Source organism: Topomyia yanbarensis, chromosome 2, assembly GCF_030247195.1.
Source record: "Topomyia yanbarensis strain Yona2022 chromosome 2, ASM3024719v1, whole genome shotgun sequence".
NCBI classification, from domain to species: Eukaryota; Metazoa; Arthropoda; class Insecta; order Diptera; family Culicidae; genus Topomyia; species Topomyia yanbarensis.
The window spans coordinates 399,899,919-399,924,911 of NC_080671.1; the positions used below are offsets into that span (position 1 = coordinate 399,899,919).

At 38.3% G+C, this 24,993-nt stretch overlaps 1 protein-coding gene across 2 annotated transcripts in view; it reads right to left on the reverse strand.

Moving 5' to 3' along the window:
* LOC131684914 (uncharacterized) overlaps positions 1-24,993 on the reverse strand; it is a 334,000-nt gene that overhangs the window by 125,339 nt on the left and 183,668 nt on the right. For both annotated transcript variants that reach the window (XM_058968165.1, XM_058968163.1), the window contains exon 4: positions 12,278-12,319. The gene's annotated coding sequence lies outside the window, so the exon portion shown is untranslated. The remainder of the gene's footprint in view (positions 1-12,277; positions 12,320-24,993) is intronic.

The window sequence follows — 24,993 nt, forward strand, 5'->3', positions numbered from 1 at the left end:
CTGCGAAAAGTCAATCGCGATTGTGTTACTTATTCAATTAAAAATAAGTCAGCTTCAGTAAATAAAAGTTTACAGTCTTCAGCTCGATAGGCATGTAATAACGAAGCCCACCTCGATAACCATCAGCGAAAGAAAAATCAAATTACGAAGATCACCATCAACCAGTAATAAATAATATTGAGTGACGGTTTTCTCGCCAATTTCAAATGACTCCGTGACTCGTTCCCATATAATGTGGTGACGTGCTTTGACCAAACTGTGCTGTAACCACGCGAAATTGACAACCCGCGGCTCGGGAAAAAGTCATAATAAAATTATGATCTTGCATAAGATTGGGTGGAGAGATAGAGAGCGAAAATATCGATTGGCCATTTTCAACCCCATACGGTGATCTGCTTCGAGTGGTCACGCTTTGAACTTGTGGCCGAATGCTTGAGTGCACTTGCTGTCCGTGCAGAAGGTCTACCGAATGGAGCGAAAATTCCGCCGGGCCGTGAAGTGAATTGTACTCGCTACTAATCGCATTTTATTGAACCCTAATCGTCACATTTCGGTTCAATTGGTTGGTTTGTTCGGAGATCGTGATCTTGTTATTCCCGCCGATTCAACGCCCAGGGTGGGAAGTAGTTTCCCAAATCGGCAAACCGTGAGGTCGATTGGCTGCTGCAGCTCTCTCTCTCTCGTCGCGTTCAAGTAGAAAGGAAAAGCAAACGGAACGGCCAAGCAAGCACACCGGCAGCGGAGGTACGCGTAACAGCCTTGTTAACCTAAATTATTATGCAAAATGCTGATGGCGGACTCGAGTGTGGGTCTCGCACGGATGGCTCGCCAGTTTTACCACAGCTGATGAACCGAGTCTTGGCCACGGTTTTTTCAACTTGCGACTCATCAGCGGTAGTGGCGGCGGCACAGCGTGCACTTATCAGGTTTGTAGCACGTTCCGACCGACAACTTCCAGCAGCTTTTCGTATGCCGCTTTTTGCGGCGCTTTTATTGATGAGGAAGCACACTTGCTCGGGCCGCAGCCACTTTTTTATTCCAGCATATCGGCCGATGGATGACCTATTGAAAAATTAGCAATTACAAAACTCGTTCGTGGCTGTGGCCGCCTATGGATGGGAAGTGCCGCCGTGCCGCGACCACTTCCAACAACTGATGACCCGGCGGTTCAACGGTTGGTAGTGTTTTGGGACGAGAAAAATAGAAAAAAAAAAAACACTCTGCGGGAGGGATAGAGATCGCGAACGGTTGTTTAGAGTTCCGTCAAGCGCCCGTTGGACACGCCTTTTTTTACTGTCTGGAGATCTCGGTGCAGAGTCCTCGGTGTGGAATGCACCCCACGGCGCAAGAAAAGCGATCGATCATAATCGCGGCTACGCTTGGATGTTACTTGTTAGTGCAATCATCGTTACTGGTCCATGTGCAAGAGTGGAGAGCTTCGCAGATGATGGGGGAGGCAGAAGGGTGGACGAAATGGAATGTTGTTTCGGAAGAAGGTGACCCAGCAGCAGCTATTAACCTGAATACTTGTGATGTTTTCTTATTGAATGAGTCGGTGGTAAGAAAAGGCTAGAATGGTTTTAATAGACCACAGGCTCTAGCTCAGATTGGCAGGTGAAGGCAACCTTGTCCGGGCTAAGAAAGCGAACTATCGTGTTCGAGGATGCGCTGGATATTTTTTTATCTGATTCAAAGTTAGATCAGCAGAGCTTCGAATAGAACCAGTGAAATTTCTATTCGAGAGCATATATACAGAATCAGATGAAAGATCGCTAAAAACCGCATGCCTGCCTCCACAGATTAAAAAGTTCAGAAATTTATGAATGAAGTGCCATGAATACTGGAAAAATCACGTTTTTACGTTACATAAACAAGGCCGTGAATAAAAAAAAATCATGTTTTATAATTTCCATCCGTGACGCGTTTGGGCGGTGGTCAGCTATTCTCGTCCGCGTCCCTTATCACCTACTTTTATAAGGCGATTCATCAACAGTGCTATCTTTAAAAATGAATCATCTTGGTTAAAAAACTAATTTTTTTCCGATCTTGTTTTATTGCAAATAATTAGTAGTCTTCATTATTTTCAAAATTGGGCATATATTGTCGCATGTAATTTAAAATGTCCGTTGATTTGATGCCATTGTAGGGCGACACCGTCAGGTTATACCAATCCTGTTGACATTTCTTAAGACTGAGAAGACTTTGTTTTTTAGTGTTAATTTGACCAAAATCAGTGAGCTAAACCACAGGGCATCAAATGTGCGTGGGGAATTCGCATGGTATTGTCTGAGTGGAATGGTGACTGTTGGATCATGTATGAGTGTTGAGTAGAGCTTTTAGAAATATTGTGACAAATATCAAAGTAAGCTCAGGTTGCAAATTTCACATCATTTGGACAATTCTAAACCCCCGCCCACCGCGCTTGAAATTTTTGAAATTGGTACTATGGGAAAATATGTAGGAAAAATATACTAAATGCTATAAAGTAGCACTCAAAATATTACTGCTATGATTAATGCTATGAAGTAGCACTCAAAATATTACAATTCCTACCTCTTTTTAAAGGAAATAACCTTAGTATTTGAATTCTTTTTCTCGAAAAATACGGGAACGTGGGGTACTGTGTCATGTTGCCCAAAAATGCTCCGTTATACAAATCATAAACATTTAGCAGTTTTACTAATGTGTAAAAATCTCAGAAATTTAACAGAGCCTTTTTGACATTTGTCCGAATACGAGAAGTTTGTGTTATAAGGCCTTTTGTCATTCATATTAAATTTTATCATTTTCTCGTGCATATTCTTAACTCAATTTTAATAAAACGTACCTTGTTGAACGTGGAAAATCCTTACGAGCAAAAAAAAAAGATTTTTAAATGAAATTTTTTTTTGTTAGTTTTGTATTTTACACAGCAAAACTTTCAGAGAACGAGGAATGAATATTTCTGCACGCAAAAAATATAGGGGAGAGTGGGTAACAATGAAACACATTTTTATACGATTTTATTTTGATGATAATACATGTTATTTGTGTAGCCAAAAGTGATACATAGTTTCACTCTGTTGTTAACTAATACATATATTTTTTTCCAGCTGGTAAAATTCACGGGAAATAACTTTTTTTGGGTAATAAACAGTCGGTGGTAAAATGTACCAGTGAGCCCCACGGGTAGGAACTATGAAACACGACGTCGTTTACAGTGAAATATTCTGCTTGCAAATTTCATTCTTTTGTTTTGACCAGGCATTGTAATTCTCTCTCACTCACGCGAAAAGAGGCTTATCCGATGTCCAACTTTTCCGAGATAAGATGAGTCGCAAAATTATCCGTCTCCACAAATAGCATGAGAATGATTTTCCGGATAAAATTTGTTTGACTTTTTCCTTCTCACCGGAGAAGGTGATAAAATTTTAATTTCGTGGAAATCAATAAAAACTTAAAAAAAATACACTTAATTACAAAGAAAAGCGGCAAAGAAAAATGATAGACTTGTTTTTTCGTGTTTTGGAATAACGGCAGGAAAGCAGCGAGCGAAGAAAAGATACCGTGAAAAACTCATTCACTCATTCTCCGGCTGTTTTATTTATCCGGAGAAATAACACGTTGTATTTATCCGGAGAAGTTGTGTGAGTGCCAATAACTTTTCGTGTGAACATGTGAGTTTTTATTGTCGCAGTAGCAAACTATCCGGGCGCATTTACTCATATGAGCGATAAATGCAATGCCTGGTTTTGACGAATAAAGATCCTATTGAGACGTAAATCGTTTGTTCACGCAAGATATCACTATATCATCGCGTAATATCGGACCACCATATATGCAATCCTGAAAGAAGCGATAATTTCTACAAAACTTGCCCAAATTGACAAACTTTCTATTTAATGAGTTGTATTCATTGTGAAAAATCGGAACCCATTCACATTTTAATATAGATCACAAAAACAAGAAATTTTCACTGTTCCCCATATATCATCGCTTCACAGTTACCCGATGGGTCTATTTATGAAGATTGTCAAATTACACAGAACCATGACAAGTTACCGAAAAACTTTGTTCGCAGCAAATGTTGAGCATAAAATTTGCAGTAGAATAAACATTTATCTGGTGAACGGTAACTCATAAAAATAGAATAATGATTTTTATTGCAAATTTACTCTGACTATTATAAAACAAACAAATATCCATTAAAAGAGATAGAGTTATCAGAAAGCTTCCAAAATATAGTAAGACGTGTAAAGAATTAGAAACCGTGAAATATGAGGGTATGAGACGATTATGTTCATGCATTTTGATTTTATTGCGATTGTTTCATAGTTCCTGCTGATCCACCGTTACCCTCTCTCACCTACACTGAAAAGAATGTGCTTTTTTTCCAAACGCAAAGATTTGTTAAAAAATTAAATTGCGTTGCGTTGCGTTGTGACGATGATTTTTGCGGATTACACACTGGCTTCATCATGTTTGACTGCTGATTATCTAATAAGAGTTGCTTAGGAAGTGGTAAGTGGGAATTCATACCAATCAAATCCATATTAAAACCTCCACAGCATGATAGCTATCATTGCCGGCCGCCCCCATCTCCATCGTTCACGGGGAAGGATAAAGGATAAGGTAGACGGAAAGTATTGATGCTCCACCTACTTAACGGAAGGTAGACGACTCATGAGACTCTTCCATAGGTGTCGCGTAGTTGGTAGTTTGGAAGGGTATAGGTCTAGGATTCGCTCCAAGTAAGTGATGCGACCTGTAAAGCATGGTTTATTAGGTAGTAGTTAAGCTGGTTTTCAAGTACACGATTACTCGAAAAAGAAAAGATCTTATTTAGTTTTTGGTTCTTTTTAAACTCTGGGTAGCCGGCTACCGAGAGTATCCTAGTTTCTAAACAAAAGCAATTTGAACTCCGCACAGCCGTCCTTGAGAGTATTGGCTAGGAAAGTTAATCTTATCTGCCTAATGGGCCGGATCACTATTTATTGCGACAGTATTCAAAGAAAATTCACTATTCCTTTTCTACGATATATTCATTGGGTTAAAAACTACAGAGTGACACGTTGTACAGACATAGTTTTGATAGCTCGAGATGTTATAAATCAAGGAAAGTGTTTCATATTTTCCATATCGGATTGTTTGTGAAATACACGTGTACGAACGATAATATCGAACATTGACGGGAAATACAAAGGATCGTTAACCTGATGCACGGGCTTGTTAGCAATAACGGAACTCGAAATTAGATTCATAAAAACAGACACCCTTGATCATCGATACTAGTCAGATTGAGAAAAAATATTAATCGTAGGTTGTATACAAACCGAGCTTACAAAACAAAACCAAGAAATAATTTTGAACTGCCCAAAATATCCATTACCTTCCCTGTCAGCATACAATCACAGATCCTAGACGATCTTCACTAATGCCACTCCCGCTTGAAACGAAACTGAGACAGGCTCCAATCCGTCAACTTGTCGAAGTGAACGAATTGGCAGTGGTTGGCGATAGAACCCGACCCAGTCCCGAGTTTTAGCAAAAGCGGCAAAAGAAGACATGTACCCTGGTTGGCACCGCGAGGAGTTACGGGATAGGAGTTCTGTATCAGGGGTAAATGGCGACATAAATTGGTCTCATGTTGCACGATAATACAGCGTTGCTAACCATTTTTGTTAGAAATTTAAATTGCAAAAAAAAACTCATTTTTTCAAATTTTCTATATTTTGTCAAAAAAAAAACTAAACAGAAACCTTTTGCACGGTGTATTTGGTAGAACAATTTTATTCGAAAAAAATCGGCATCGCTAAAATTTCATCATGTGATAGAATGGGCTTTTGCCTTTCATTTGAAAGTAAAATTAAAATATTCTGTCGGGGGCTCCAGAACAACTTTTTATTTTGAAGTTTTATTGTTTGAAAACTTAGGTTTTTCAATGAAACTGTGTCACATTTTTTACCCTAGGTAGTACTTTAGACATTCAAATATTACCAAAAGTGAGAATCTGATGGACAATTTCATTGTGCACAACTTTGTAGAAAACTACAGAGAAAACTATTAAATTTTTATCAAAGTTTCTAGATTCGCACGGGGCCTATTAGTAAAGAAGTTTTTTTTATTCATTTCCTTTATTTGATAGGCACAAATTCGTTAGCTTGGCGGTGCCAAATTCTTTTGTTTTTACATTTTGGATATCTTAAAACTAGGAGGTTACAACGTTGAAATATTTTTTTTTATAAAAGAGAGAAATTTTACAGCTATTTTAAGACTAGAAATAAGATTCTATATACAAGAGAGGGGGCAAAAGATTTTTTTCATGAAAAATTTTAAAACAAGGAATTCAGCTTGATATACAAGAGGGGGAGTAGTTTTTTACGAAATATTTTACAGTTATCTTAAAACTAACAATACAGTTTGGTACAAAAAAGAGGGAACAAATATTTATGAGAAATTTCACAGATGTCTTAAAACTAGGGATACAGGTAAAGAAGCTTTGTTCCAAAAACATTTTCATTTGTAAAAAAATGGATTGCCTTATTTTAACAGTGTGCTCAGAAGAACCTGAATGCTAGCAAAATCCCACATTTAAGCGGAAAAAATATAATTCCAGATTCCACCGTTTTATGCGCACCAATGATATTTTAGGAGCAAGGAGATATAGAGAAGAGAAGATAAAATTTGAACGAAATTAAGACTCTTTTGAAAGATGCTGGGTAATGCAGCAAAATGAAACTGTTTTTTTCTGTCACAGATATATTTGTTTCTTCTTTTTTATTTCTTCACTTGAGTATGCTTGATATAGTCTTGAATCAACCTTTCTGCTCGTTAGCATCTTGTGGAATATATTTGGCCTAAATTTTAACTTTTTTATTTGATCAACACGATTAGATAATCAGTCATTTGATTTGATTTCGATTGAGAATCCTGATTGACAGTTTCATTAATGATAGAAAAATAATTCGATGAGATTTATGTTCAAGTTTGTTAACTTTTGGGAATCGCTGTACATTGAACAGAAATCGCAATAGTAAATGAGAAATATAGGTTTTGTCTATTGTACGAAGATAGCGATCTCAATATAAAAGTAGATATAGAAAGAATCACCTTTACCCGTAAGACGTGTTGCTGTTAATGTATCCAGATTCTGAACTGAACTGACAACTCTGTCTTCTTGATATGTTGTTTTTGCTCTTATCCCATATTATGAGAGAAAACTTCAATAAACAGACTTGTATTACTTTGAGAATTTACTGCATGTATGGTCCAGCCTGATATTTTCTTGTTCGTTTTCTTTTGTGATCCGTGTTCAACGAGTAAAGACTCCGGAATTTCTTCTTAATGGAAATTATGAAATTGTGTTTTGTTCTTTTTTCTAAGATTGTGTGAAGTGTGTTCGTCTTGGAAATAAAATTTGTGGACAAGCAAAACTCTGCATCTATAAATTCTGATGAAATGAATCTACCCCAAAAGATAACAAACATGGATCCAAAACTCGAAGAGCTTTTTTCTCCTTCAATCATCTTTCTTTTAATGTTGATAAGGACAAACAGGATTCTCAACCCAAAATTGCAATAAAATCTGTCGTTTATTACAATGACTCGAACTGTTTACTTTAGTTCATTCAAATATAATGCCTTGAATTTAAGCCTATTGTATATTACCAGGCAGGATAGGATCAGGAAGCAGGGTCATCAAATCCCTGATTACATACGAGCAGGGATGTGAATGGTACTGGTAAACTACATTTTTTCCGGTATATTTACATTTGCAGAAGCCGTACAGCCCGCTACAGCAACGCATCACTACTGCTCTTGCCCAGAACGGTAACCAAACCGAGTACATTTTTCCGTACAGCAGTAAAATACATTTTTGCTGTACTCCGACTGTTCGGTGAGAGTGTGGCGTAGTAAAGTTTGCCCTCTCGCTTTGTACACTTTTCTCTGCACAGTAAAAGGGAGAGGCCCGCACACAAAAGCGTTCATGCCGGTCGTGGTGTAAATGAACCGCATTCATTGTCGTCGTTTGTGATTAAAAATATTAAATAGATTGAAAATATTAAAAAAGGCAAAATAAGGAAAGAGAAGCTGTACCGGTCGAGTCTGGTGGCTGTACTGGGGGCAGTATTTTTTGTCATGTTACTGCTTTGCACACAGGCTGCCGTACAGCGCTGAGCGCCCTGCACTAGCGGACGACAGCAGCGTCGTATGAGAAATGAGAATGTAGGCAGAAATATTATAGCCGTAGAAAAGGTAGGCATTTTTTTGCATCCTTGCATACGAGGAACGAGGCAATATATTTTAGCGAAACTCGGAATATAATTTTTTATGGATACATTTATTCTTCATGAACTTCCGCTACCACGATATAGTTTATAGAACATGCCGTTTTTTCATGATCTTACTATTTTTACGCAAACAAGTTCACAGAACTCAGAATAATATTCATGCATTTGTGAACTAGATCAAAATTTCTACAAACTTAGACACGACTCATCATTCAGGCTTGTGAAATAGTTCACAAAATCATATTTTTTTGCATACGGATACATGAACCGGGTCATGATTGCTAGTATATTAGTCACGCCTCACCGTGCAACATCTTCTGGTATAAATTGTCTGGGAGTCTGAGTTACCCGAATTATTCGGCAACGTGTATGATAAATACAGCATAGAACAAAGGTATTGCTACTTTACGGAACTCAGAGATAAAGGGCATTTTTATCGCCATTTTTCAAATTGAAATGAAATTCACAAAAAATTGTTGACAACCATTGTTTTTTGTTTATTTTGGTGACAGTTTCATCTGAAAAAAAAAAAGATTTTTGACAGATAATTGCACAAAGTTTTCTTGATCGCACATTGCTTTTGATGAGAAATTCCAGAATTTCTAGACGTTGTTCAAGTGTGTTTTTGACATGATAAAATTGCAAACAAAATTGAACAGATTGAACAAATAAATTGATGTCAAACCAGTCGTCAAAAATCACAATTGAAAAATCACTCTTTACTAACCAACGAAATCGACACACAAGATGATCGGTTTACACGCAGAGTTCGATCAGACAATGCTAGATAATTGAGAAACTTTCAAATGCACGTATTTTTGCCTTTCTCATATAGAAAGGTTACGCAATTGCTCCAAAAACCGACTTTCTAACGGAGGCCCGGAGGGCCGAGTGTCATATACCATTCGACTCAGTTCGTCGAGATCGGAAAATGTCTGTGTGTGTATGTATGTGTGTATGTGTGTGTATGTATGTGTGTGTATGTGCGGATATATTAACAAAATGCCCACATCGTTTTCTCGGAGATGGCTGAACCGATTTTCACAAACTTAGTCACGAATGGAGAGTACAAGGCTCCCATCGGCTGCTTTTAATACCCCGTAAACTGCGATTAAATTTAATTCTGATCCGACTTACGGTTCCGGTGTTGCGGGTTGTGGCAATGCCGACTCAAACGGGTTGTGAAAATTCCGACTCAAAATGATACCTCGATGAAGACAAAAAGGTAAAAATTTCGCTAAAATGAATATATCTTTAAAAAAAGTCGAAAAAAAGTCGACCAAGATTGACTTTTTTGTATTTTGGAAATTTTTGCCTTTGCTTTTCTCATATAGAAAGGTTTTGCAATCACTCTGAAAATCGTCAACCTAATTTTCTTTTGACTGAAATAGGATTTATGGATTTTACAGGAGCGTAGCTAGGGAAGTAAGGAGGATATCAGGTCCGGCGAGCGTGTGTAGGTGCAAAGTGTATTAACCCTAGAACGTTGCACTGGGGTACAAATGTACCCCACGCCTTCTTTGGAGCCGTGTGAAAACGAGAATTCGGCATTTACCGACCTGGGACCCTCACCATAATTTAATTTAGAGTTCCTAGTAAGAATAGAAAAAAGTGGTTTGCTTATAGTCTTTGTAAAAGCAGGTGTCAAAGTTTGCGTAGGGTACATTTGTACCCCAGTGTACGGTTACTGTTAGTGTTTCGTCAGATTTCGTGCTGTCAGTGGAAATGTGATTCGTGACAATACCAGTTTAAATATTGGTTGTTTTATTGCGTAAATAACAACTAGTATTATATAATCGTTTTTAATCATTTATTTAATTTAATTTTGAAGCGGATCAAAACATAGTTCTCATTTTTGCTGATTTTATTGTTTTATTGTTTATATTTTATAGTTTTTCAAAGCAATGGTTCGCAAGTATAATTTGCGCACAGTAACTGCAGTAACAGTAACGTTGCGTGTTACTAATGTATTACTGGTCAGAAATATTTTTTCATTTCAATTTCCACCCCATTTCGTGGTATTTTCCAAAACACGATTTTTAAACTTTCACTCTTCAAAATAATTGCACTTTTTCAAAAATATCGAAATTCCATTTTTTACCGTTTCAAGACCATTATTTGAACTTTTAGAATCATTTGATTTTTTCAAATCGGTTCAAAATTCCATGTAGCATAGCATAGCTTAGCAAAAACGACCACCCTCATCATGGATGGCTGATACAGTGAAATCTTTTAACACGACGGTATAGTTCGGGGAACCCACGCAATCTCCATAGGTATTATGGATGATAGATTTTGTTAGTAGGCAAGGAAAATGGGATTTTATATATTCCACAAAATGGATAATGAAAATTATTATAAATCGGACTGATCTGACCAGATTTATTTGGGTGATGGGTTACCACAGCAATGAAAAATTTGAGATGTAGTTGACCATAAAGGCATCGGAGACGAATCTGACTGCAAATCAGCAACAAACCGATACTGATGCTGACGTTTTCACTAAACTGACTGTTTTCACTATTTTGTACACTCGAACAAGAAAGCTCCACAGCTTAGAACGGTTCATTTCTTCAGTATAAAAAGTCTAAACTGGGAGTACCAAGAACTATTTTTTTACGGTGAAAAACGTGACACATTAGCAATTCGTGTCCAACTTTGCTCAAAGCCTACTTCGATTACTCAAAAAATGCCTTTTTAATTTTGTCCAAATTTTATTCCGCATACGTTAACATGATGAAATTTTGGGACACTCTCTAGGAACCATAACCATAAACCATGTAGACTAAAATTTGAAACTTTTTGATCCTCTCATCCCCTTTGTAGGCTTAAGTAGACTTTTCCTAAACACCCGAACCCCTCCCCAAAAGACTAGCTAGACTTTTTTGTATTAGTGAAAAATGTGAAATTAACGAAAAACAAATTATAGTGATCAAATAAAAATTAAACGTAAGGTTTTCAGATTTATTGCAAGTGAAATTTTAATTTTGTTTGCTCAATTAAACACCGTATTAGAAGTTTAACTGCACTACTGCTTGACCCACTGAATTAAACGATTCAAATGCTTTAAATTGCTAGCATGCTTATAGTTAAAAATCAAACTAAGTTTTGTAAACGTTTTTATTGCATAACTTTGACAATGTTTGAACTGTCTTTTGTTCGTGCATTTTAACCTAACTAATAACGCTTTTCTATGATGGCGTCCTCAGAGTGAAATTTCTGAAGATCGACTTTACAATTGCCAGTCAGTACTTTTTAAAAGAAATTTTTCATGAAATCAAACATAACTAAATACTCGCAAAAACAAAAACGTGTCGTGCTGTTCTTTTGACCTAAAACATCATGAATTTGAATAGAGTTATCCGATTAATAGTAGGTGCCACAATAGTGTACCAGCTGCGAAGTATCTGCATAAATACATTTAGCTGAATCGATTAGTATATTGAACAGTAAGTAAGTTCTGTAGTAGTAGGAGACGAACAAAATATCAGAATAAAGTAAACGAAGATCTTTGCAATAACCCCTTCTCTTCCAAATGCAGAATTCTATTAGATCTTCCCCCATCCACTTTATGGGACTACGTGGTTTATGAACTGACACCTTTCTGATTCCCCCAATTCTTCATCCTATCAATGTCACACAGGACTTCTCCAATCAAGTCCATTATCGCTCAGTACATCTTTCTGGACGGAACTGGGAACAATTGGGGATGTATTCAACTTTTTCGGGATGAATTGAACATCAATTTCGTTGTACCATTGTAGCACATAATTGCTGTAATGACAACTGACTGTATCTAGCCAAAACATAACTAGACCATCATAGGATTTAATGAGGTATACAATCCGTTTGCTGAAGCATTCCCTTGTGCATACTTCTAAATTCGAATCATCAATCACAAAAACTTGGTTTTCTTACCACAACTTTTTTCAGTTGAAACCATATTAGTAAAGAACATACGTAGCTCTTCTACTACTTTGCGTAATATTATAATCAAATTTAACTTACGATTTGAGTCCTCCCAGCAGGATTGGCGAAAGAACTGATGACCTGGAAATTGAAGTGAAAATATTGTTATTAGTCATACAATTCACGATGATTCTTAAAAACATACAACCAATCTACGAATGTTGTAACACATCGATAATATTAGAATTATAGGTTCGATAACATTTCATAATAAAATAAACACCTGATGCAGTACTTTTCTGCATCGTTAGCCGAAATAATAGGTAGGATTAAAATCACCTTTTAAAAAGATCACCTGCTTACGAACACACAATCTTTCTTTGTTTAGCTCGCATTAAAAAAAGAAAGCTTTCCAGTTCGGGAAACATTGGGACTATAATATGGAAAGCTCTTTTCTTTATTTTGTGGAAATTTATAATCACGAGAAAGGAACACGCGTTTGTATAATCGCACTTGAGACCACGTTTATACATTCGTAGGTATTAAAACCGTTCACTTTATCATATGAGCGTTGTTATCTTTACCAGATCGCGAGCGAAAATTTGTGTGGACGATCGATATTGCATGTTCGCGTTTGTTAGCGTGGTTGTTCCTTCGAGCAGGGTTCAAGCGTTTGTATGTTAACGGTATGAATAAGCGAGAATGGTCGCGTTTGCAACCGGGTTGGTATTATCGCGAAAGGCTTAAGCGTTTATATGTTAGCGGTCTTTTATCGCAGTCGCAGTGGTTTTCGGTACGTTTTTCTCTGTTTTCTACCACTTCCTCATTATTTCGTTTTTGTCTTTCGCCTTTCCTTTTAATCTTGGCAAATAAGAACATCGTAGACGTTGATTGATAGCGAAATGTGCAAAAGTAGGGGAGACCGAGGAGGGTTGAAACAATGTTTTGTTTTTGTTAGATAAATCGATAAAAACTGCCATTCGATGATTGCTTATTTTTGAATTTCTGATTTATGTTTATGCTTTATCAAATTACATCAGAATAACTGGTACAAATCAATAACAAAGCATCAATATATTGATTTTTGTAAAAGTGTTCTCTTTTTTTCAAGTCTCCCCATGCCGAGGTAAGTTGAAACAGCAATGAATGTGAGTTGAAACAAGTAACCAGTTACTTTAAATATTATCAAAACGTTTTCTAAAGCATCAAATGTTACAATTGTGTCATTTTTATTCGTTCGTACTAAGATAATTCCTTAAAATTACATGCATTTTTATCATTTTTTTTCACAGTGTATATTTATGTAAAAACTGACACTTGTTTTTAAAAGTAAACAAGGTGTTTCAACTCTCCTAGGTCGAGAATTAGAGCTTGATCCACAATTTACAATTTATACATCGCAAAGGTAGAAAGAAACGCATACAATTCATAAATGTTAACGCTTAGACTACATAATAGTGATATTTTCATGATCGAACATCACTTAATATCCTATTTATACCAATTTGAAAAAAATAACAAAAACTTACTTTTGCTCATTTTTTGTACAGTGTTTAAATACACAACCACTTATATAATGTAGTCGGCGTGTATTAGAGGATTTGTGGGCACGATATAAATAAAACAAATGCATTATTGTTTTATCCCTAACGGTACTGTTTCACTAATAATGGGCACTGTTTCAACTCTCCTCTGTTTCAAATCACCTTGGTTTCCCCTACACGTACGTTCTCAAGTTATGCACTTTTTATGTCAAGAATTCTGAAATAAAGGTTCGAAACCAGTTTTTTCACGGCCAAGATCATATTATTTCACAACCACCAACTTTGGAGGTTCAATGTCTTCAAAGAAATTATACAACATAATACAGAGCATCTCTTGAAAAAAACAATTTTGGTAGTTAATTCTCTTGGACATAATTACGGAGAATAAACTCAAAACATTATTTAGAGGCTTGGTATCTTCGGTAAAGTTGTTGATAATTATATTAAAAACTACTTTTAAAGACACAAAAATGTTCAAATGCTCATAAAAACCGATTCTTACATACTACAAACAAACGAAAAACGCCATTTTCCATCACTAAAAAACCTTCAAATGCTCATAAAACCCAATCCTGACGTACTATAAAAACGGAAAAAGCCATTTTTCATCTTTTTTCTTCTTCTTTCCGAAAAAACAGTATGTTGTCACGGTACACTTAAGATTTTCTGTTTTGTTGAGCAGTCTTATTTTACGAGCCTCCAATCACTTTTATCGACCCTTGAAATGTTTTATTTGTTTTGGTAAACAGTGTTAAGAAAAATGACAAAAGGCATATGCAACATGTTCAAAAGACATGGCTCTACAAATGTCAAAGGTATAACAAAACTAATAAAAGCTCGTCTGTTAGTAAATATTGAAAAACTAAAGTGTGCAAAGTAGCCCCACATATCCAAAGTAGCCCCGCACGACGGTACCGAAAGTGTAGGTAATAAGTAAGAGAAATTGTATAACCTAATTAAACTAAATATATTTGCAGTATAAAGCTGCACTGCTCTACAACGACGAAAAGTGCTGTTATTAACCGGTGTTTTATTGCCATTCCGCCCCAACAGTAACCATTCCATGCCATGTCGGATATGTGTGAATGCAATTAAATGTATGAAAGAATATTGGTGTCAGTGCATGGTACTGAATCGTCACTGAATCGGATCGGATAGGTACTTAACACTCTAAATTTTGGGAAATAGTTCCCGTGAAAATTTGATGGCCAAGTACGAGGAATCATGAACCAGTTAACGAACTAATGAATACAATTTCAAATTTTTGTGATCTATTTCACATGCATGTATGGTCAGTCGTGACTAGTGTGCTATGAATCATGAACCAGTTCACGAGAACATGAATAATATTCTATTTCGTGAAATTTCACGAACACGGAAGATAAATCGTGGCTAGTATACTAGGGATCATGAACCAGTACACGAATACATGAATAATATTTGATGATTTTGTGAACTATTTCACGAGCACGGATATTGGATCGTGACTAATATATTAGGAATCATGAACGAGTTCACTTGGATTATAAGGGATTCATGATTAAAGTTCCGAGGTTCGCGAAATAGTTCACGTGAAAGTATCCAGACTCTTTTGATTTTGTGAACTAATGTTCCGAAATCTATGAATAACATCATAAGTCAACCCTTGGTTTTATGAATAATGTTCATAAAGTGGTGTTCACGTACAGAATCTCGATTTTGTAATGACATGGCCGAACACGCGACTAAAGTTCTCAAAACAAAAAGAAATATTTATACTAATAAAAACGATACGCGGGCGTCACTGAAAGGAAATTGAACATAATTATAAAACACATGATTTTTGTCCATGGTCCTGTTGTCGTAATGTAATAACGTGATTGTACCCGATTTCATGGCACATTATTCACAATTTTGGGAACAATTTTTTTCCGTGTAGACAACTGTTGATTGCGAAATGTGTGAAAGTACCTCAATTTACTGGTTCTGCCATCCTGTCTTAGCCCTTCAGTAATATGTTGAAGATATCTAAAATGTAAAAACTGAACAAATTATACTGGAAGATTAGTGCATTCAACAGTCTGATGCTTGCTACAAGTAGGTGGTAGACCATAGGTATAGTAACACCGCCCGGTTAAACTGTTCAAATAAGTTGCACCCTCTTTACAAAGTAAAATATATTAAATTTCGTACTGCTGTTTACTAAAATTACGTATTTTTGATGACATGCACAACGATAATGTTATCAAAACGGAATCCATTTGTCGTAATCTAATAGTTACGATCTCTGTTACTACGTTACGCTTGACTGAATCAAACGGCGTCTGTTAAATTCATAGCCAATTAAACGGTTTTGATTCACCATAGTAAGTTGCCATTTCCCAAAAATAAAGGGAAAACCAGCTCTAAACCTAATCGATAATTTGAAAGTGATACATCCGATCGATTCCAATAAACGACGCATAATGCCCTTTCCTAGTCGGTTCCACCCATTCAGCGCTGCCGTCTTGAGGGGTTATTTCCTGTTTCCATCGTTTCTGCGTAAACGATTTCGTTCGGACCAGCACAGTTTTACCACTAAACTACGATGATTGATGTGAGACCGCAACGATACGCAATCGAAATCGGTGGAACCTGCTGCGATTACGAAATGTCTTATGAGAAAAATCTTCTCTCCATGCGACAAAGACCATTGACCATTTGGTTGGATTATGGTTGACAATAACAACAACAAAAACAAAAAGCAGCTGCATTTGCGCCACAAAACGCGGAATGCTAATGTCACTTGGTCTGGCTTAGGCTTTTGTTTTTCGCCCCTTTTAAAAGATGGAGCCGATGGATGGGGAAGACCAATAAAAAAAAACGCTGGTCCATGTTCGCTGTCACCGTCTGATTTGCCAATGTTTTATATAGTCTCGACGGACGATGTTTAAGGTTGCACAGAGAATGCGCAAAATTCGCAAACGAAAAAAGCAGTTTTTTTCCACACCGTATGTCAGATCTTCATAAAAATCAATCAGCAGTACTGTATTAACATTCTACATACGCTGATTGATTTTTATGAAGATCTGACATACGGTGTGGAAAAAAACTGCTTTTTTCGTTTGCGAATTTTGCGCTTTCTCTGTGCAACCTTAACGCGAAACAATGTGACAAGATGCTTAGTCTCAGTCAGGCCACCCTTAAACCGATTCGGTTCACTTTCCATTTCGCTTTGTGCCAAGTGTTATTTTTTTCTGTGAAAAGAGCTTTTATCAGAAATAAGTGAATACCTTTCACTAGTAAATCCGTGATTAGTCTTGCTAAAGGTACATTCCTAATATTATGACTGATCGTTCCGGTAAAAAGGAGGAAAGCCGGTCAATCATCTGGCCAACCTGACAGTTTTGATGGTTAAACACGGCTCTTGGTTGATTTCTGTTGGTCTACCATTGGCGGCATGAAGATGAGTACACAATGTTCGCAAGCTTTCCTCATCCCGGATTGAGTACCCTACGTTTGTTTAGTGTGTTGTTTATAAACAACCCTTCAACGAACCGCAGCTCTGCTTAGCACCATTCAACTACACCTCAACCATATCATCAGTGCTAATAACACCGTGCCGCCATTAACCACGCAATTGCAATCGGTCGTGAATACACAGCCAATCGGAATACATTAGCCACGTTTTGCCCTATAGCATATACGCCAGCGCTACTCAACCGGCACCAACTTATCTTAACCCAAATCCGGTTAATAACAAATAATTACTAACCGTGTATGTAGCACGCGTAAACACAACACATGAGTTTTGCGAACGATGCGCAATAATGTAGGTAGGGCAGGCACTTTTGCTATCAGTCATTTTCGCAAATGAGCGCCCCCTTTTTTGCACGCCACATTGTGTTTGTGTTAGCTGTTGAACTCCGCCAAACATCGTCAGTAGCGTCCGTCGGAAAGACCCCAATCCATATCGGAGTCGAACCGCAGTAAACTGTGCATTTTCTACCGGGACATCACCGCCGAATAGAATCTCCTTTTTTAGATTCGTTTTGTCCTATCCGTCTTCATCTATCAATTGTTGATCCATTCACTATCCACTGAATCGGATTATCACGCATCGGTCGTTAGCGAGGCGTGCGGGTTTTTTTTTAAAGTGGGTCAACCTGGCAGGAGATTAGCTACCACCCGGCACGCAAACCGAGAGCATACACAAAGGTGAAAATCCAATTATGATGATACATAGTTCGACGGTTCCTGCCGATTGGGTCGCGAAGAATTGCACATCCTTGCTTCTCCCTGTCGCCGGTTCGAGTTTCGCCGGTACCGCGGTTATATGGCTGGTGGTGAAATTGCAAAAATTTCCTCAAATATACCCGCTCATCGCTACATATGATTACCCTCATGCTTCAGCAGCAACAGCATAAATTATCAGTTCGAAGTATCGTAGCAACAGAGGCTGCTGTAGCTACGTACACAAGTGGCACGCCGAGGGAGTTAGTAGAGATAATTGACTGTCGAACAGAAAAGCTGCACGAACTGCACGATGGGTATTTGCCGAAGTCGATTAGTTCGGAACATGGTGTTTACAACAATTTTCTGTAATTAATGCACACACTGGCGGAGGGGTGTGCAGTGCACGGGAACGATCTGTATCTAGATTTTACTCTCACCTGTAGCGGCAGTATTCGAAAATCGGTGCGAAGGAAAGTTGAAACTAGTTAAAAGTTGTGGTTGGAGGTTTTTGAACACGCAAATAGGAAAGACTTTTTCGAGTCAACTGATAAGTAAGACATAGATTAATTAATAAAACAAATATTTGAGTGAAATTTTCTTATTAGCATTGTAAACTGACTTTAGATGAGTTCTAGAGAAAATTTAGAATAGGATGTAAGTGACCATCTGCCGATCGTTGTCTCGATCCCCAACAGCTCAAGACCATTGGAATCAATCAATATTTCGTATGACCTCACACGAAATATCGATTGGAAGAGCTATGCGGCCGCGATATCCGACAACATCGAATCTACCCAAGAACTTCCTCCGGACGAAGAGTACAGCTTTTTGGCTGGCTGGATTCTCGACAGCGCGAATCAAGCTCAGATTAAGACAGTACCCGGCGCGAACATACAAAAACGTTCTCCCAATCCCTGGTGGGATAAAGAGTGCTCAGACGTGTACGCAGAGAAGGTCGCCGCGTTTAAGACCTTCCGGAACGACGGATTACCCGCTAGTTTTCGACAGTACGCGACGTTAGACAAGCGAATGAAGAGTTTGATGAAAGCCAAGAAACGCGGTTATTGGCGCAGGTTCGTCGACGGATTAACGAAACATCGATGAGCACTTTTTGGGAAACAGACCGACGTATGCGAAACCGAAACAGTACTAATAAGAGCATGGAATATTCAAACCGTAGAATATTCGATTTCGCCAAGAAGGTTTGTCCGGATTCCGCCCCGGCACAGAAGATCTACCGCGGCGCGTTTCCTCACGATAACACGAACGAAACACCTTTTTCGATGGTGGAGTTCTCACTTGCTCTCTTGTCGTGTAACAATAAAGCTCCAGGGCCAGACAGAATCAAATTTAACTTGTTGAAGAATCTGCCAGACGCTTGTTGAACTTATTTAATAAGTTTCTTGAGGCTAACATTGTCCCACACGATTGGAGGCAAGTGAAGGTCATCGCCATCCAAAAACCAGGAAAACCAGCCTCCGACCACAATTCGTATCGTCCGATCGCAATGCTGTACTGTATCCGGAAGTTGTTCGAGAAAATGATCCTATTCCGCCTCGACAATTGGGTCGAAACAAATGGTTTACTGTCAGATACACAATTTGGCTTTCGCAAAGGCAAAGGGACGAACGATTGTCTTGCGCTGCTCTCAACCGAAATTCAAATGGCCTATGCTAGCAAAGAGCAGATGGCATCAGTGTTCCTAGATATAAAGGGGGCTTTTGATTCAGTTTCTATCAACATTCACTCAGAGAAGCTGCACCAGCATGGTCTTTCAGCAACTTTAAACAACTTTTTACTGAACTTGTTGTCAGAAAAGCACATGAATTTTTCGCATGGTGACTTATCGACATCACGATTTAGTTAGTGATTTAGTTTAGGCTCATGTTTAAACCCTCTGTTATACAATTTCTATGTCAACGACAATTCCTGCTCTTGCAGACGATGGCGTGGTTTCTGTAACGGGACCCAAAGCTGTCGATCTACAAGGACCATTACAGAATACCTTGGACAATTTGTCAGCTTGGGCTATTAAGCTGGGTATCGAATTCTCCACGGAGAAAACTGAGCTAGTTATATTTTCTAGGAAGCGTGAACCCGCACAATTACAGCTTCCACTAATGGGTCCAACTATAGCTCAGGTCTTCACAGTAAAATATCTAGGGGTCTGGTTCGACGAAAGGTACTTGGGGATGCCATATTAGGTATCTGAAACAGAAATGCCAACAAAGGATCAACTTTCTTCGTCCAATAACCGGAACGTGGTGGGGTGCCCACCCAGGAGACCTAATTAGGTTGTATCAAACAACGATACTGTCGGTAATGGAATACGGACGCTTCTGCTTTCGCTCCGCCGCGAACATACAATTAAACAAACTCGAAAGAATTCAGTATCGTTGTTTGCGTATCGCCTTAGGGTGCATGCAGTCTACCCATACTATGAGTCTCGAAGTCCTGTCGGGCGTTCTCCCGCTGAAAAATCGATTCTGGGAACTCTCATATCGATTACTCATTCGATGCGATATCTTGAACCCGGTGGTGATTCAAAATTTCGAAAGGCTTATTGAGCTCAGACCCGTTTCATGTCCCTGTACTTTGACTACATAGCGCAGAATATTAATCCTTCTTCTTACAATCCAAACCGTGTATATTTAATAAATACTTCTGAATCTACTCTTTTCTTCGACACATCCATGAAAGACGAGATCTGTGGAATTCCGAACCACATACGCCCACAAGTGGTTCCAAACAGTGTTTCAAATAAACCACACATTTCACACCAAGGAGCCTGTTTCCAAAGGAGCGGTGGAAACCAATCATTGTTATACACGTTTCTGGGAGTGAGTAAAAAAATCAAATCAATCCATGTGGGTTTTGACTCTTAGGTTTTCACTCCTGGTTTTGGCTCCTCCTGTCCACTCCGGTTTGTGATTCTTCTTCTGTCGCCGCTTATAGACCTAATTTAATTTCAGACTTTGCTAACAGGTCTTCAAAATTTGTATGTATAATTTCTCAATTATGCCAGCAGAACGTACAGGGTGCGCCAGCTGGATGTATCCTTTTTGAACATTGAACAACTCCGCCATTTTTTAGCCGTTTTCAAAAAAAACAAGCTATTTAGTACATTTTTTGCAATTTATTATAAAGCAGGTTTAGAATACAACGTCGATTAAATGACCAAATGACCATTAAATGAGCATTAAATGGCCAGTTATCGTACCACCATTTTATATACAAAAAACATCTTTTGCGGGCATTTTGCATGACATTGGACAGCATGTCGGGCTTAATCGCAGCAATTTCAGTTCGTATATCAACTTTGAGTTCGCCAAGGTACTTAGGTTCGCTACAATACACTTTACCTTTCAAAAAATTCCACAGAAAAAAGTCTTGCACCGTTAAATCCGGCGTACGAGGAGGCCATTCCAAATCACCATTTATTGAGACAACGCGTCCTGGGAATTTGCTCTGCAAGAACTTGATTGCGGTGTGGCCAGTCTTGTTGAAAATAGAAGTTGTTCATACCCTTTTTCTGCATTTGTGGACAGACTAAGTGCACCAAAATCCAACGGTGGCGTGCGTTGTTGATGGTCTCTCGCTCTTTGAAAAAATAAGGACCGATGATTGTTTTGGAGCACACTCCGGCCCAAACAGTTACTTTCTGGTCGTGAAGTGGTGTTTGATGTATAACGTGTGGGTTCTGTGTCCCCCAAATTCGACAATTTTGTTTATTTATTCCGCCGGAAAGGGTGAAGTGAGCCTGCCATATTTTTTACGATAATCACGCACAGTTTTCACTATTGAACGATCGTTTTCAATGTAAAGCGATACGATTTCAGTGCGTTCTTTTGGCGTAAAACGACTTATAGCAAATATAGCACTAAATGATGTTTCAGACATGTGTTTATCTGTCAAACTCGGCTGGAAAATGGGGAAGTTGTTCAATGTTGAAATAGGATACATCCAGATGGCGCACCCTGTATATATTGAAACAAGTCATTTGTTTTTAATTTAATTTTCTTTAACAAATATATTATTATAACAATAATAACGGGCAAACATATCTCAAATGCGGTGTAAAAATGTTTCTGTTGAAGTGATGAAATCCAAAAGTTCATATGCATAGTGGAAGGTTGCAAAGCAAGTGTACTATTTATTACTGCAATGGCCTGAGCCTAGCCTAGTACGCTAACAATTGAATGCTGACCTTCGAGATCTGTCGAAAAGAAGCTTTCGCCATGAACTGTACCAAGGATCTGTTTTGCTTCTGTACTTGATGAAATGAAAATTGAAAAATTAAATTGAGCTCGGGCTTTTAAACTGTATGCTGCAATTATAATCTAGTAACCTGTTTTCACTCCTTGGCGGTTTTCACTCCTCAGGAGCCAAAAAAACCATGAGTGATGAAATCATGGATTTTAATGATTTATCAAACTATGGTTTTTTCAACGCATGCTGATTGGAGTGATTTTTGAAACACTGGTTCCAAACATTTTTTATAATAAATTCCAAGAAGTCCACTCGCTTCGGTATTTTCAATCAAAAGTTCACCGCCTCCTACAAACTCAGTTACCCCGCTTCAGTTTACGCCGCAGAACTAGCTGCCATTCAGTATACCCTAGGAGTCATTGTAACATTACCCGCAGACCATTACTTCATCGTTTCGGGTAGCCTCCATTGACGCTATTCGCTCGATGAAACATGGATTTTTTGGGGAAAATAAGGGGGCTACTGAGTGCTTTATCTGACAAATCTTTCTAGATTACCTTAGTGTGGGTTCCTTCTCATTGCTCCATTCCGGGCAATGAGAAGGCGGACTCCTTAGTTAAGGTGGGTGCCCTAGAAGGTGACGTTTATGAAAGACCAATTTGCTTCAGCGAATTTTTCAGTATTACTCATCAGAGAACCTTCCAAAGCTGGCAAAACTCGTGGAGCAATGGGGAGCTAGGAAGGTATCGACAAAACCTTGGTTCAAGGAGATGGATGTGGGTCGTGACTTCATTCGTGTGATGTCTCGACTCATGGCAAACCATTACACGCTGGACGCACATCTCTGGCATATTGGGCTCGTGGAGAGTGGTGTCTGCGCTTGTGGCGACGGCTATCACGACATCGAGCACATTGTCTGGGCGTGCACCGAGTACAGTTCCGCCAGGTCTCAGCTAATAGATGCCCTGCGGGCCCGAGGAAGACCAACCACCGTCCCGATTAGAGATGTGCTAACAAGCCGCGATGTCCTCTATATGTCCCTCGTTTACACCTTCTTAAAAACCATCAATATAAACATTTAACTGCCCCTCCTTATTTCCTATTATTTTCAGAAACGCTTTCTTCCACCTGTACCATACACCCACGAAGGTATGATGCGACTCCAAGGCGACACAAAACATCTCTGTCGAATGAACCAACAAACACGGGACCTACAGTACGAACATCACACACGCTTCGAGTTGCGTGTTGCCAATCCACATCTGAGCCGTATTACGAAATCGAAACCTCTGCCGTCTTCAGGAGGACCACCCAGCGTCCCAGTACATGATTCTTCCTGATGAAGGCCACCCGAGTCTGTAATCTTTGCCGTTGATCTCCCGATGCTTGAAACTGAAAGTTTATAATTTTCTCCCCCTGTCATCTTTGACCACCCTCCCTCCCCTGACTCTTACACCCAGAAGTATAACCCCTACCCCACCCCATCAAATATCTTCGCGTTCTCGTTGCAAATGTCCAACTCTACTACCACATAAAACTAATTCTAATCAATCTCTTCGAATCTTTACAAAATTCAATCGCGCCCTTTAGTTATTCCTACTTTTAAGATAGTTGTACAATTAACCCCCTTAGTTAAAAATTATTTGCTCCAATAATCTCCGTGCTTAAAACGTCAAACTATATTGCCATAAAAACTAAATGACCCCTTAATCTAACGAAAATTAAATTAACTCCTTGCGAATAGTATAAGATAGCTATAAAATCTCCTTAATTTCATTGAATCTATATGTAATACCCTAGTTTAAGTAATTCAAAATGTAAAACAAAACAAAATTGGCACCTTTAAGCTAAAGCAAACGTGCCTTATCAAATAAAAGAATTGAATAAAAAAAATAGGATGTAAGTAACAATGAGAGATTCTCTCTGGGGTCTTTCTCTTCTATTCATTAGTCGGTCGTTTCAACATTTACTACTCTACTCTTTGTATAATATTCTAGTAAAAACCGTCGGTTTTCGATATGTACTGGAAAATTAGGCTCTCAATGTTACTTACATCCTATTCTAAATTTCCACATTATTCTGAGCTTTTAGATTTATCTGATAATATAATTCATCGCATTTCCCTATTCTATATAATTTTATTCCCTATGCTTATTGTCTTCAGAATTGAATTAAGCATTAGCATAAGATATCGCACTTGGTTGCTACTCCATTATTGACCAGAACCAATAAAGATGACAAAATGTTTATTGGAACAACATGCGCCACATTTTACAACCTACATTGATTCCTACATGCCGAACAATAACGACGCCGGCCACGTCCGATTGCGGATCTTCTGCGGAAGCAAGGAATGTTAGTCGGATACATATTGCTGCTAATGACCGATGAATCCTCTGCATCTCCACATGTATCACGGTAAGGCGAAATTTATTAGTAAGCATGCCAATAGCGTTATCATGTAAAAATTGCTCTGGGCAGCCGTCTGCCGAGACTTTGGGATGTTTATCGTTTGTTATAGTTACACGATTTTGTGAAATAATCAACTTGAACTCCGGATAGTCGACTATGAGGAGTATTTATAAAACGAAATATCGTTTAGTTTGCTTTCTCGGGCTGAATTTCTCGTAATATTGAGACTTAATTTTGCCCGGTGACCGTTTTAAGAAACTGTCGAATTTAGTGTGCAACAAGTATTAGTGTACGTTTCCGTGCACGGATACCTGTTCAATAACGGAAAATTCTTAACAATTCCTACACTGACAAAAGGAAAACGGATATGTATTTTTTTCCTTTTTTACTACGACCGAGCGTTAGTCAATTTTCCTTTTTTATGTTGTTAACGATATTCAATTAGCAAGGGACTGG